Below are 12833 nucleotides of genomic sequence, written 5' to 3' on the forward strand. Positions count from 1 at the left end.
ATAAATTGATATAGACTTATCAGTGTTATAGACTGTTATAGTCAGGTACTTGTCAAAAGTATTTAACCAAAAGGTCTGGTTATATAATGGTCCTAGTAAATCATGCTGCAGGGAATAGTACACAAGTAAGGAAAAAATGTTAAAGGTAATATTGACCTTAAGATAATAGAATTTCTGGAATGTTCTGTCAGAGCTGGGATTCACCTGAGTGCAAGTTGTTCAGCCAGGTGCTGTCTTGAGAGCAGAGTCCTGACGTCCACTGTTGTGCCAGGGAGCATGTGTATTAGCTGGGGCTCCTGGAGCTGAACGTTAGTGTCGTCCTCATCAGTGAATACTAGAGTTCCTCACAGCTGTCCTAAAAGCAGCAGGAAGCTGGCTCCTAACCAGCAAAAGGATTTCAGAATCCCTCAGTCTGGAATAAATATTCATATGCAGAAGTTAAGAGTGACAGTTCATCCGAATCTTGAGGTAGCCCTCAAGAAATTTGGTCAGGTGTTGAGTGCACAGTGGAAAGTTAAGGTGCTCAAAAAATTATTCTCATTTTTTATAAGATGTATATTATACGTATTTTCATAAAATTCTTTTTTCACCCCTTGCAAAGGTAGAAATAGTAGAGTCAATGTAATGTGAAGATGTACAATTTGTGAAGAAGAACAGCAGTTGTCACGACTGACCTGACAAACCAGGGTCTTCACCTCCTGCTTTCTCAATCCTTCTGTCTTCTTACTTCCTACCCTGACTTGTGTCAAAATGTTTTCTTCCATTTTCCAGAATACTACCCTAGAAATATAAGCACATCTGTATATGTAAAATTTGGGGTTGGGAAACTTCTAGATCTTTACCTACTGCTAGGAGAGTGTTTATAAGACACCCAGTTCTCCTTAAATAAAGGAATTGCAGGTAAACAAAGGGAAAGTTGCTTATTTTGCACTGTGCATAGACTCTACCTGATTTGGCTCTGGGCCACACCCGTCAGTTGATGCTGAAGCAACATTTTGAGTCTATTTAAGGAAACCCAGCATTGTAGAGCTGTGCTGTTCATTGTGGTGGCTGGTAGCTCCATGTGGCTATGGAGCACTTGAAATATGGCTAGTCTGAATCGAGATGTGTTTTAGGTGTAAAATATATGTTGAATTTCCAAGACTTACTATGAAAAAGAATGTAAGTTATCTTAATAATTTTTATATCAGTTGCATGTTGAATAGTAATACTTGGGGTACATTAGGTTGAATAAAATGTATTATGAAAGTTAATTTTACTTGTTTCTTTTATAATGTAGTTACTAGAAAAGTTAATTGCATGTGTGGCTTGTATCACATGTAAATTGGACAGGACGCTATAGACTATGTATTTAAATGTCTTCAGAGAAGTAAAAAAATGTTTCTAAATGTTTATATTATAGCAGCAAGTACTAAAAAAAAATCCACCCTGAAAAAATAACTTGTAAAGAGAGTCAGTATTGAGGTAACAGTGAGTTTGAAGGACAGGGAGAACATTGTCTGGGAGTTACCAAGGGCTGAGGCAGCACAGAGAGAGGAGACCATCTGCCATGTTCCAGGTGATATAGGAAGGCTGACTGTACATGATCACTCCATTTGGATGGTAGAGAAATAAGCACGAAAATACGGATTTTCCAAATGTCTAGCACTACAGAAGTCAATTAAAGGGGATTATGTAGGAGGACAAAAAATTCAAGGTTTTTAGGTGAATTATTTTCAGCTTTTATTGCTTAGATGGTCCAACAAAGCTAATATGGGGGGGAATCATAGCCACTACCAATATCAAAGAAATCATAAAAGTTATATGAAGTGGGAAGTTTTGCAGAAATGAAGGTCTCAAACAGAAAAGTGAAGAATTATAAATTGCTTCAAAGGAGAGATAGCTAAAGGATCTTCCCAGTACCATCCAGGATTAAATTCTGGGAAAGAGAATGGGGTTATTTGTCTGGCCTATTGGGATTTTGAGCTAGACTGAAAATTTCCATACATGCTCAGTATTCCAAACAGAGATGGAGTGCTATCATATTCCCGAAGACAGTGGCCGGCAAACTCATTAGTCAACAGAGTGGCAAACGGCGGCTCACGAGCTGCATGTGGCTCGCGAGCCGCAGTTTGCTGACCACGGCCCTAAGATAACAGGTCATAGTCAAACTGAACACCAAATGGAAGGTTTTGGAATATGGAGAAACAACTGAAAACGAGAATTGTTTGTTTCTTCCTTAACTTTCAGCTCTTATTTGTTATGTAGTCTCCCTTCAACTTATTGGAGCATAACTTACATAAGATGAAATGTTTCCATTTTAAGTGGAAAACTGGGTGAATTTTGAAAAACATGGACATTCATGTAACCACCATCCTAGTCAAGATATAGAATACTCTGTCACTCCAGAAAATTCTCTGGGGTCCACTGCAACAATCCCAGGCCACTGGAGATCTGATTTGTAGTCCTTTAGATTAGATTTGCCTCTCCTAGAACTTCATATGAATGGAATAACATACTTTTTGGTGTCTAGTTTCTTTAGCTTAAGATTTATCAATACCTAATACCTTTTTCTTGCTGAGGAGTATTCCATTGTGTGGATAAACACATTTTGTTTATCCCATAACTGATCGATGGACATTTGTCTTTTTCCAGGTTTTTTTTTTTTTTTTGCTCTTATAAATAACACTGCTATAAATACTCATAGGCAGGATTTGTGTGGGCATAAATTTTCAAATGAATTGGGTAAATACTTACCTAAGAACAAGATTGCTAAATGCAAGGTAAGACTGTGTTTAGTATTGTAAGAAACTGCCAAACTATATTCCAAAGTGGGGGCACCATTTTGAATTCCCACCAGCAGTGAATAAAGGTCCCTCTTGCTCTGCACCTTTTCCAGTATGAGGTGTCTATTCAGATCTTTTGCTTACTTTTCAGTTGGGTTGTTTTCTTATTGTTGAATTTTAAGAGTTTTTGTATATTTTAGATTTAAGTCCTTTATCAGATACTAGAGGCCAATGCACGAAATTCATGCACATGTGTGGCGGGGAGGGGTCCCTCAGCCTGGATTGTGAGAGGGCGCAGGCCATGCTGAGGGATCCCACCGGTGCACAATCAGGGCCAGAGAGGGACGCGGAAGGTTGGCCAGCCAGGGAGGGACCACGGGAAGGCTCCAGGGCATGTCGGGCCCATCTCACTCAGTCCTCATTGGCCGGACCCCAGCAGCAAGCTAACCTACTGGTCGGAGCATCTGCTCCCTGGTGGTCAGTGCACATCATAGTGACTGGTCGACAGGTCAACTGTCTGCCCCCTGGTGGTCAGTGCATGTCATAGCAAGCGGTTGAGCGGCATTAGCATATCATTAGCATATTACGCTTTGATTGGTTGAATGGCCAACTGGATGACCGGACACTTAGCATATTAGGCTTTTATTATATAGGACTAGAGGCCTGGTGCACAAAATTTGTGCATGGGGGGGTGTGTGTCCCTCAGCCCAGCCTGCACCCTCTCCAATCTGGGACCCCTTGAGAGATGTCAAACTGCCCATTTAGGCTCAATCACCCCCTAGCCACTCCTGATCACCCCGTAACGACTCCCCTGCCAGCCTGATCTATGCCTAACTGCTCCCCTGCTGGCCCGATTGCCCCTAGTTGCCCTCCCCTGCCAGCCTAGTCGGCCCTAACTGTCCTCCCCTGCAGGCCTAGTCACCCCCAACAGCCCTCCCCTGCTGGCCCGGTAATCCCGAACTGCCCTCCCTTCCCAGCCTGGTCACCCCAAACTGCCCTCCCCTGCCAGCCTGGTCGCCCCTAACTGCCTTTCCCTGCAGGCCTGGTCCCCCAACTGCCCTCCCCTGTAGGCCTGGTTCCCCCCAACTGCCCTTCCCTACAGGCCTGGTTGTCCCCAACTGCCCTCCCCTGCAGGCCTGGTCCCACCCAACTGTAACTCCCCTGCTAGCCTGGTCACCCCTAACTGTCCTCCCCTGCTGGCCCGGTCACCCCTAACTGCCCTCCCCTGCAGGCCTGGTCTTTCCCAACTGCCCTCCTCTGCTGGCCATCTTGTGGCAGCCATCTTGTGTCCACATGGGGGCAGGATCTTTGACCACATGGGGGCAGCCATCTTGTGTGTTGGAGTGACGGTCAATTTGCATATTACTCTTTTATTATATAGGATGAGTTCTGAATACATTTTCTCCCAATCTATGGCTTTTTTCCCCTTCGTTTTCTTAACAGTGTGTTTCACAGAACATGATTTTTAAAATTCTGATACATTTTAACTTATTAATGTTTTCTTTCTTGGATTGTGTTTTGTGTGTGTGTGTGTGTGTGTGTGTGTGTGTGTGTGTGTGTGTGATGCTATGGTTTAAATGTGTCACTCCAAAATTCATTTGTTGAAATATTAACCACCCCAAAATTATGGTGTTAGAAGGTAGGGTTTGGGGATGTGCTTAAATCATGAGGTGGAACCCTCATAAATGGGACTAGTGCCTTATAAAAGGGGCTCCAGAGAGCTCCCTGGCCTCTTTTGCCATGTGATCTTCAGTCTGCAGCCATCCTGGTACCCTGTTCTCAGACTTTCAGCCTCCAAAACCATGGGAAATAAACTCTGTTGTTTATGAGCTAACCAGTCTATGGTATTTTTTCATAGCAGCCAGAACAGATTAAGACATCACCAAACCCATGGTCACTTCCATTTTCCTTTATGGTTTCTTCTTCTTTTAGGTTTAGTCAGATCTTTAAAAAATTTCTTCTTGAGGTAGTTTCAGTAGTTTGTATCTTTCTAGGAATTCATCTATTTCACCTAAGTGATCTAATCCTATCTAATAAAGAGGGAATATGCTAATTGACCATCACGCCATCACAAAGATGGCTGCACCCACAGCTGAGGCCAAGTTCCCATAAGGAGCCTTAACGAGCAATCAGCAGGGACCTGAGGCAACACTCTCACCCACCCCCATGGAGCTTGACAGGGGACCTCAGGCTGTATCCCCCACCCAGCAGGGCTTGACAGGGGACCTCAGACCATGCCCCCCACCCTGGCATCAGGCTGGGGGACCTCAGGCTGCACCCCCCACCCCAGTGCCAGGCCAGGGGACCTGAGGCCATGCCCCCCGCCAGGCGGGGCTTGACGGGGGACCTCAAGGTGCACTTCCCATCCTGATGCTGGGCTAGGGGACCTCAGGCTGCTCCCCCCACCCCAGCACCAGGCTGGGGGACCTCAGGCCATGCCCCCCACCAGGTGGGGCTTGACAGGGGATGTCAGGCTGTGCCCCCCACCCCAGCGCCAGGCCAGGGGACCTCAGACCACGCCCCCCGTCCCAGCACCGGGCCAGGGGAACTGAGGCTACACCCCCTGCCTGGCTGGGCTTGACAGGGGACCTCAGGCCGTGCTCCCCACCCAGAGGGGATTGATGGGGGACCCCAAGGTGCACCCCCAGTGCTGGGTTGGGAGAACTCAGGCTATGCCCCTGCCCAGTGGTGCTTGACGGGGGACCTGAGGCTGTGACCCCTCCCGGTGTTGGGCTGGGGGACCTGAGGCTGCACCCTCCTGCCTGGCAGGGCTTGATGGGGGACCTCAGGCCATGCCCCCCACCCAGAAGGTCTTGACGGGGGACCTCAAGGCACGTCCCCCGCCCTTGTCTGGGCTGGGGGACCTCGGGCCACACCCCCATCCTGGCACCAGGCCAGGGGACCTGAGGCTATTCCCCCTGCCCAGCGGGGCTTGACAAGGGTGGGACTGGCCAAGTCTGGATCTAGCGGCTAGATTCTAGCCCAATGGGGGGGGGCGTGGCCGGGTCTGGGTCTCACGCGATTTTGAGGCGCATGTGGGTGGGTGGGGACTTGACTCTGGGTCCCATGGTGTGCCCCAGATTCTGGCAGGAGGAAGGTATTCATATACATTTTACTAATTTTCTTTCATCTCTGACACTTCTATTATAGAGAAAGGGCAAGTAGCAATATTAAATAATTTCCTCTAATTAATCCCCTTTTAATGTGCATGAATTTTGTGCACTGGGCCACTAGTTTGTCATAAAGTTATTTATAGTTATCTTAAATTATTTTATTTTTGTAAGGTTGATAGTAATATTCTGTCTTTCATTTAATTTTAGTAAGTTGAGCCTTCTCTGTTTTTCCTGGTTAGTCTAATGAAAGGTGTGTCAAATATGTTGATTTTTTTTTAAAATCAACTTTTTTGTTTTGTTGATCTTCTCTATTATTTTTTAATACTGTATTTTATTATTTTCACTCTAATTTTGTCCCCCCCCCCCCCTTTTCTTATTTTGGGTTTATTTTTTTCCCTTTTTTCCCCCAGTGTGTTTTGGTGGAAGGTTAGGTTGCTGACTTAATATTTTTCTTCATATATAATATATATGTTTTCTCCCAAAATAAAAACTCAAGAATAAATGCATAGTTGTTACAATGTTTTAATTTATATTAAAATAAGTGAAAAGTGGTGAATGATTCTCATTAGAAATCTTTCCTGTGTTTGGAGTTGCATAGACTTATGGCTGTTGAGAGAGAAGTTAGAAAATGTTGTATTTCCTGTGAAATGCTGAAATATGAGTTATTTTGTCAAGATTCCTGCAGCAAATCTTGAAAGCTGCATTTAACTCCCTGCAGTGAATCTCTCCCCCGCCTGTCTTTTTCCTCTCTCTCTTTTATTCTCTCTCCTTTCCCTCTCCCTCTTTCTCTCTCAACATCAGTTATGTTTGATGTTTTTCCTGTCCAGATAGCACAGCATTGCTGTTACAGGTACATGTCAAATTTAAACTTTAAAAACTATATTCCCCCTAAGAAATGTGTACTGTAATTTGAAGTATAAATCTCTGATTACATCCGAGAACTTCAAGTAAATCACATGATTAAACACTATTTGCTATTAGTCTAAAAAATCCTAACAGAGAGAATACAAGCTGGCTGACAACATGAGATATGTCAGTCATTTGGTCCCCTGCTATTTCATGCCAAATTATGGGAGCTCTTACCTGGGCTCAGCAGAAGTCATACTTTTCAGACATCGTAAGATATAAGGGGCTGAGCAGGCTTCTGACCTAATGGAAGTGGAAATATTGTTACAGAAATGGGTTATTTTATATAGACATTTCAGCAAATTCCATATAGAATTATTCACATAAGGTTCGTGGTCAGTTAAAAATGATCCTTCCTGGATGCTTATATGGAAAAATCCACTTGAAAAATGTTCTTTCTTTTTTTTTTTTTCTTCTGATGGAAATCTGCCTGAGAGACTGTCAAGGAATTTTTCCTGTAGCTCCCATTAGCAAAATGATTCATAGCCCAAACCTGCAGCTGCTTATATATAATCGATATTTACACCAAGAATGCTGTGTGTTTGCTGCTTTAGAGGAAGAAAAATACTAGAGTATAATCAATGACAAATTTTATACTGGCCTAAAAAGATAAAACTAAAAAATCCCATTGCCTTAGAGTTTCAACATGGCACAATAAAGATATTTCTCTCCTCTTCTTTTCTTAAAAATCATCCCATATAGAGAAGAAAAAAAAACCCTAGAAAACACCAAGTTTACCGTCAATGAAACGAAAAAGGAACTGAACAATTGAGGTGGAAGGGTGTGGGGGTGATGAGGAAAATGCTGGCTTGCCATCCACATCCTTGGAGACACTGGAAAATGGGAAGTACCATATATAGGGCTTGTGGGACCAGAGGGGACAGGGCATTCCAGACACATCTCAGACACAGAGGACAGAGATCAGGGGAGCTGAGTGAGACGAGGGTGTTGAACAGAGTCTGCATTTGGGTGGTGAACCTTCTGTCTCTCTCCCCAGCCGCCAGGTTACAGCAGGGGATGCCTCTCCAGGTAAGAGGTGGGAGGATCTGCCTCTGGAGAAACCAAACCCTCCTCCTTCAAGGGAAAGATCTACAGACATTGGCAGTTGGGGATCCCCAACAGAAACAAGTCCAGGGACAGAACTTCTTTATTTTTACATAATAAATAAAGCACATCATCTTTCATCTCTATACTTAGTGTTGTTTTATGTCATGTTTAAGAAATCTTTCGCTGGGTGGAGGTTATGGTGTGGAAATTCTTATATATTATCATTTTTGTATATACAATTTTATAATAAATACATTTTAAATATTATGTATATATAATTTGAAAATATTTTGTAATACCTATTTTTTGTAAATTATGTATTATATTAATTTGGAAATTAAATATATAGTATAAATCAAATATATATAGTTATATATAATTTGGGAATTATATACGTGATATATATATTTTGAAATATAGTACTAGTATATTAATAATTTGAAAATATCAGGGAGGGGGAATAGCTAATAGCTGTTTCCTTGGGGAAAATAATAAAATAGAGAAGATCATGAGACAAGGAATGTTGTTTTTGTTTTGTTTTATTTTTGTTACAAGCTCCTTAGAACTATTTAATTTTTAAAACTATTTGCAAATAATAGTTTAAGTAAAACAATCATTGATGAAAAATAAAATTAAAGATATCAATCCTTCTGACACCTCAAGACACCCTCACACTCAGCGGTTGAGCGTCGAATCAGGAACCAAGAGGTCACCAGGGCACATGCCTGGGTTGGGTTGTGAGCTCAGTCACCAATAGGGGGCGTGCAGGAGGCAGCCGATCAATGATTCTCTCTTATCATTGATGCTTTCTATCTCTCCCTCTCCCTCTCCCTTCCTCTCTGAAATAAATAAAAATATATTAAAAACAAACAAACAAAAAGACACCTTCACAGAGCCGGTCTCCTGAACAATTCAGTCAACACATCAAAGTCACATTCCATTGTGGCCTCTGAGATCAGTGTGAGTGACGTCTTTGCATTGAACCATGTCGAACAGTCCTGTTCAATAAAAAGTCAAACCAACAAATCCTGAAAGGTTATCTTGTATCTCCATTGCACAGCAGGGATACTTTATTGTGAGTTGCTTATCAATTCAGTGCTCACCACCAGGTGGGCCTGATGGGGGAGATAATGCTGTAGTGAGGGAAAAGGTTGTGTGCAGATTGAGGAAATGCTCATGAGGATTGAAAGTCCCTCAGTCTGTCAGCCAGGCTGAGATGTGAGCATTGAGGGCTGGGGGGCTTCTGTGAAATGCAGAAACGAGGGTAAAAAAGTTGCTGAGCATAAGGAAAAGACTCCTGGATTTAGACTCCGAACGGTCACTGAAATGTACAAAAGAGTCCATAGTTTAAAGCAAGTTCTATTTTTTAATTAAAGAACAGTCTAGATATAATCTTGATACATATTCTTGGGTACAGATTTTACTGGTTGCTAAATTGATTTTTTTTTCTCAGAAAGAATATATTTTTCTCCCTTGTTGAATTTAGAGCTTTTAGAAAGGGTTGGATTTTTATTTCTTCAAATTAGTGTCTTTAATTTCCCCTATTTGTGCAGAATGCATATGGGTGAGTATCTTTACTTCCCCACCTAGCATTCCATGTTGCCTGGAAAGGAAAGGCTTTGAGCAGGAGGGGATCAATAGACAGCCTATATTTATCCCTCCTTCCTGTGGTGCCCATAGCTCTTGCGCTGTATGTACTGGATTCCAGACACAAGAACAGCCACGCCATCTGTTTTTGTGCAGGTCCCCATCCAACAGATGGTAGACTTGGGTAAGGATGCTCTTCTATTTTGGGCTTTACTGAGACCAGGGGAGTTCGTTCCCGCTGTCTAATATGGGAAAAGCACTTTTCATTTCTGGATAGAGTTGAGATTTTAAACAACTCTTGCCTGTAATTGAAATCCAGATTTTCTTGTTTGCTGATGCCACTGCTTGTAGAGGATTGCAGGAGTTCATCCGGTATTCAGGTTTGGAGCGAGGGAGATCAGGAGAATGCGGATGCCCAGGGAAAGTGGGGACAGAAAGCCCGGGGTCAGGACAGTACCTGTGATGTGCATACTGGGGAGGTTTCTGTGAGAGGAATAACGGGGAGTGTGCCCACTCTCTCTGTTCTGTTTTAGGAGGGGCTGGCAGTTTTGTCAAAGAAGTTTAAATGGCACTCTTTCCTGAATCTGTTGGGCCTCAAGTTCTCCACCTCACCAGATATTCAAAACTCCATGTCCTGAGACCCACCCCTCCCTGGTCTGACAGTGAAAAGTCCTGTCTTGTATAAAAGGCTCTGAGCATCCCCTGAAGTGCTTACCTGTGTCCAGAAAGAAAACAAACCCTGTCCTCAGCCTTAGTCTCAATTCAACTGAGAAATCACCTCCTCATCCCCTGCAGGTTCATCTTTCTCGTGAAGTGACAAATTCTGCCTTGTATTATGATAATTAATGGGTAAATGATGTATTTACCCATAGATATTGAGCATTTCATGATGTAGCCCATTCATGTACCACTATCTATGGTTAAGTCCATCTTTAAACATCCCACAAAGTCTCTTTCCTATTGAGCTACCCAGTCTTGATGGGTTGATTCAGGTGCTTCTGTGCCAATGACGTCATAGGAACTATAGCATCAGAGGAACGCAGGACAAGTGGGGCACCCACCAGCCAAGGGGTCTGGGTATAAAGGCTGCCCTTGTCCCCCAACTATTTCTGCTGTCTTGAGTGACACACTGCCGTCTTTCCCATGACCACCTTGGTGTAGTGTTTTCAGTGACCCTCCCAAGCTACAGTGCTTCCATGATGGGAGAAGAAGTCTTCTTTTCTCTGTATCATATTTAATCAGGGGATGCCCCACAGTGACATTTCTTAGCTCCACAGTCACCTCATTATCCCACAACCCTAGACTTTGCTAGAATGAGCCAGTCGGGGCAAGTTGGGTGTCACTGGGCCCAGAATGAACACTTGCCCTATATACTCAAGTCTTCTTGACTCACAGTAAATCCTGTGTTGAGACCCAGTTACCTCTGCAATCTGGCTTCGGTCGCCCCCAAACCACCAACCCCAGAGGCAGACAGGATTCCACAATATGAGAGTCCAGCTCAGAATCAGAAAATATAAGCCAGCTCAATGCTGCCACAGGGACCATCCAAATCCTGAGGCATGTGGGTTTCAGAGGCAGGTGTGGTGTCTAACTCCTTCCATAGAAAATGGAGGAGGGCAATTCTGGTCCCATCTTATCAGGAAACAGGAGTTTCAGAAGTAATTCTGGTGCCAACGGTTAAGATAAAATTATCACCTGAGACATCAACATTTGCATAGCAGTTTATAGTTTACAATGCTGTAGAGAAAACAAAACCACTCCTTCCTAAATTCAGACATTCCAATTTTTTCCTAATGCCTAATAGCATAATTTCTGTTGCTTAAAAAAATTCCTTTTACTTAACTACCTCTCTGCTTCTCAACATGAATGCTATCTTAGTCTGTTTTAGGAGGGGCTGGCATTTTTGTCAAAGAAGTTTAAATGGCACTCTTTCCTGAATCTATTGGGCCTCAAGTTCTCCACCTCACCAGATATTCAAAACTCCATGTCCTGAGACCCACCCTCCCCTGGTCTGACAGTGAAAAGTTCTGTCTTGTATAAAAGGCTCTGAGCATTCCCTGAAGTGCTTACCTGTGTCCAGAAAACAAACAAACAAGCCATGTCCTCAGCCTTAGTCTCAATTCAACTGAGAAACCACCTCCTCATCCCCTGCAGGGGATGTGTTAAATCTGATGTGCAGCCTTTGTAGGACAGGCGTGCATTGATTAATAGTAAAGATATTTCCTGCGCATACACAAACTTCCACTGAATTCAGGGAGCAGGCACAGGGAATGGAGGAGGATGCCTCCTATGCTTTCTAATTGCCGCTTCAAAGATATTGTGACTGATTCATGGGATATCTCTGTGCATAAACTGATCATCTCTCTTTAGACATGTTTAGTATTGTTGTATGATTTAGAAATACAATCCTCAAAGACAAGTCTTAACTGCTTTTAAAAGCTAACTCACAAATTCTTTTTCTTCCTCTCTTCCATTTAAATGTACATGTAGAATTACTGGCTTTTAAAGATCAATCTTAGCATATAAATCCATTTGTAATGAATATAATTTCTTGCTCTGGACATTAACTTCCTCAGGATCTGAGGATAGCATTTACTGAAGGTTAATGCAGGAAGTAGTGTTCATAGATTGAATGCTGTAAGATACAGTCTAGGGTGATAAAAACTGGCTTGCTTGATAGAATTTAAATGAATTCCAAGCTTAGTGCTTTCTGACTGAAAATGATTTCTATGAGGGTTTAGAAACATGTTACGTTTGTCATTGTGAACTCCTTGCTAGTTCAAGCCCATCCTGGAATTTTTAAGGACATTGTACTGGCCAATTTCTAGGGAACTGGAAAACAGCTTTCTGAATATAGTACACTAGAGGCCCAGTGCACGAAATTCGTGCATGGAGGGGGGTTCCTCAGCCTGGCCTGCACCCTCTCCAATCTGGGACCCCTCGGGGGAGGTCCGATTGATGGTTTAGGCCCGATCCCAAGATCAGGCCTAAACCAGCAGTCAGACATCCCTCTCACAATCTGGTATGACTGGCTCCTAACCACTCGCCTGCCTGCCTGCCTGATTGCCCCTAACCCCATTGCCTGCCTGCCTGATTGTCCCTAACCCCTCTGCCTGCTGGCCTGATTGCCCCTACCTTGCCCCCCTGCCAGCCTGATTGCCCCTACCTTGCCTCCTGCCTGCCTGATTGCCCCTAACCTCTCTGCCTGCCTGCCTAATCGCCCCTAACTGCCTCTGCCTGCCTGCCTGATCGCTCCTAACTGCCCTCCCCTGCTGGCCTGATCTCACCCCTAACTGCTATTCCCTGCCAGCCTGATCGCCCCTAACTGCCTCTGCCAGCCTGATCTCACCCCCAACTGCCCTCCCGGGCAGGCCCGATCTTGCCCCCAACTGCCCTCCCCTGCCAGCCTGATTGC

General features: G+C 43.8%; 1 long non-coding RNA gene across 1 annotated transcript in view; it reads left to right on the forward strand.

The window, feature by feature from the left end:
- The first annotated feature begins 1007 nt into the window (after positions 1 to 1007).
- Positions 1008 to 12833, forward strand: part of LOC308257279 — a 330605-nt gene continuing 318779 nt past the window's right edge. Inside the window, exon 1 of the long non-coding RNA XR_013961548.1 lies at positions 1008 to 1161. This is a non-coding gene — a long non-coding RNA (uncharacterized lncRNA). The remainder of the gene's footprint in view (positions 1162 to 12833) is intronic.

Source organism: Plecotus auritus (assembly GCF_963455305.1).
Source record: "Plecotus auritus genome assembly, chromosome: 8".
Lineage (NCBI taxonomy): Eukaryota > Metazoa > Chordata > Mammalia > Chiroptera > Vespertilionidae > Plecotus > Plecotus auritus.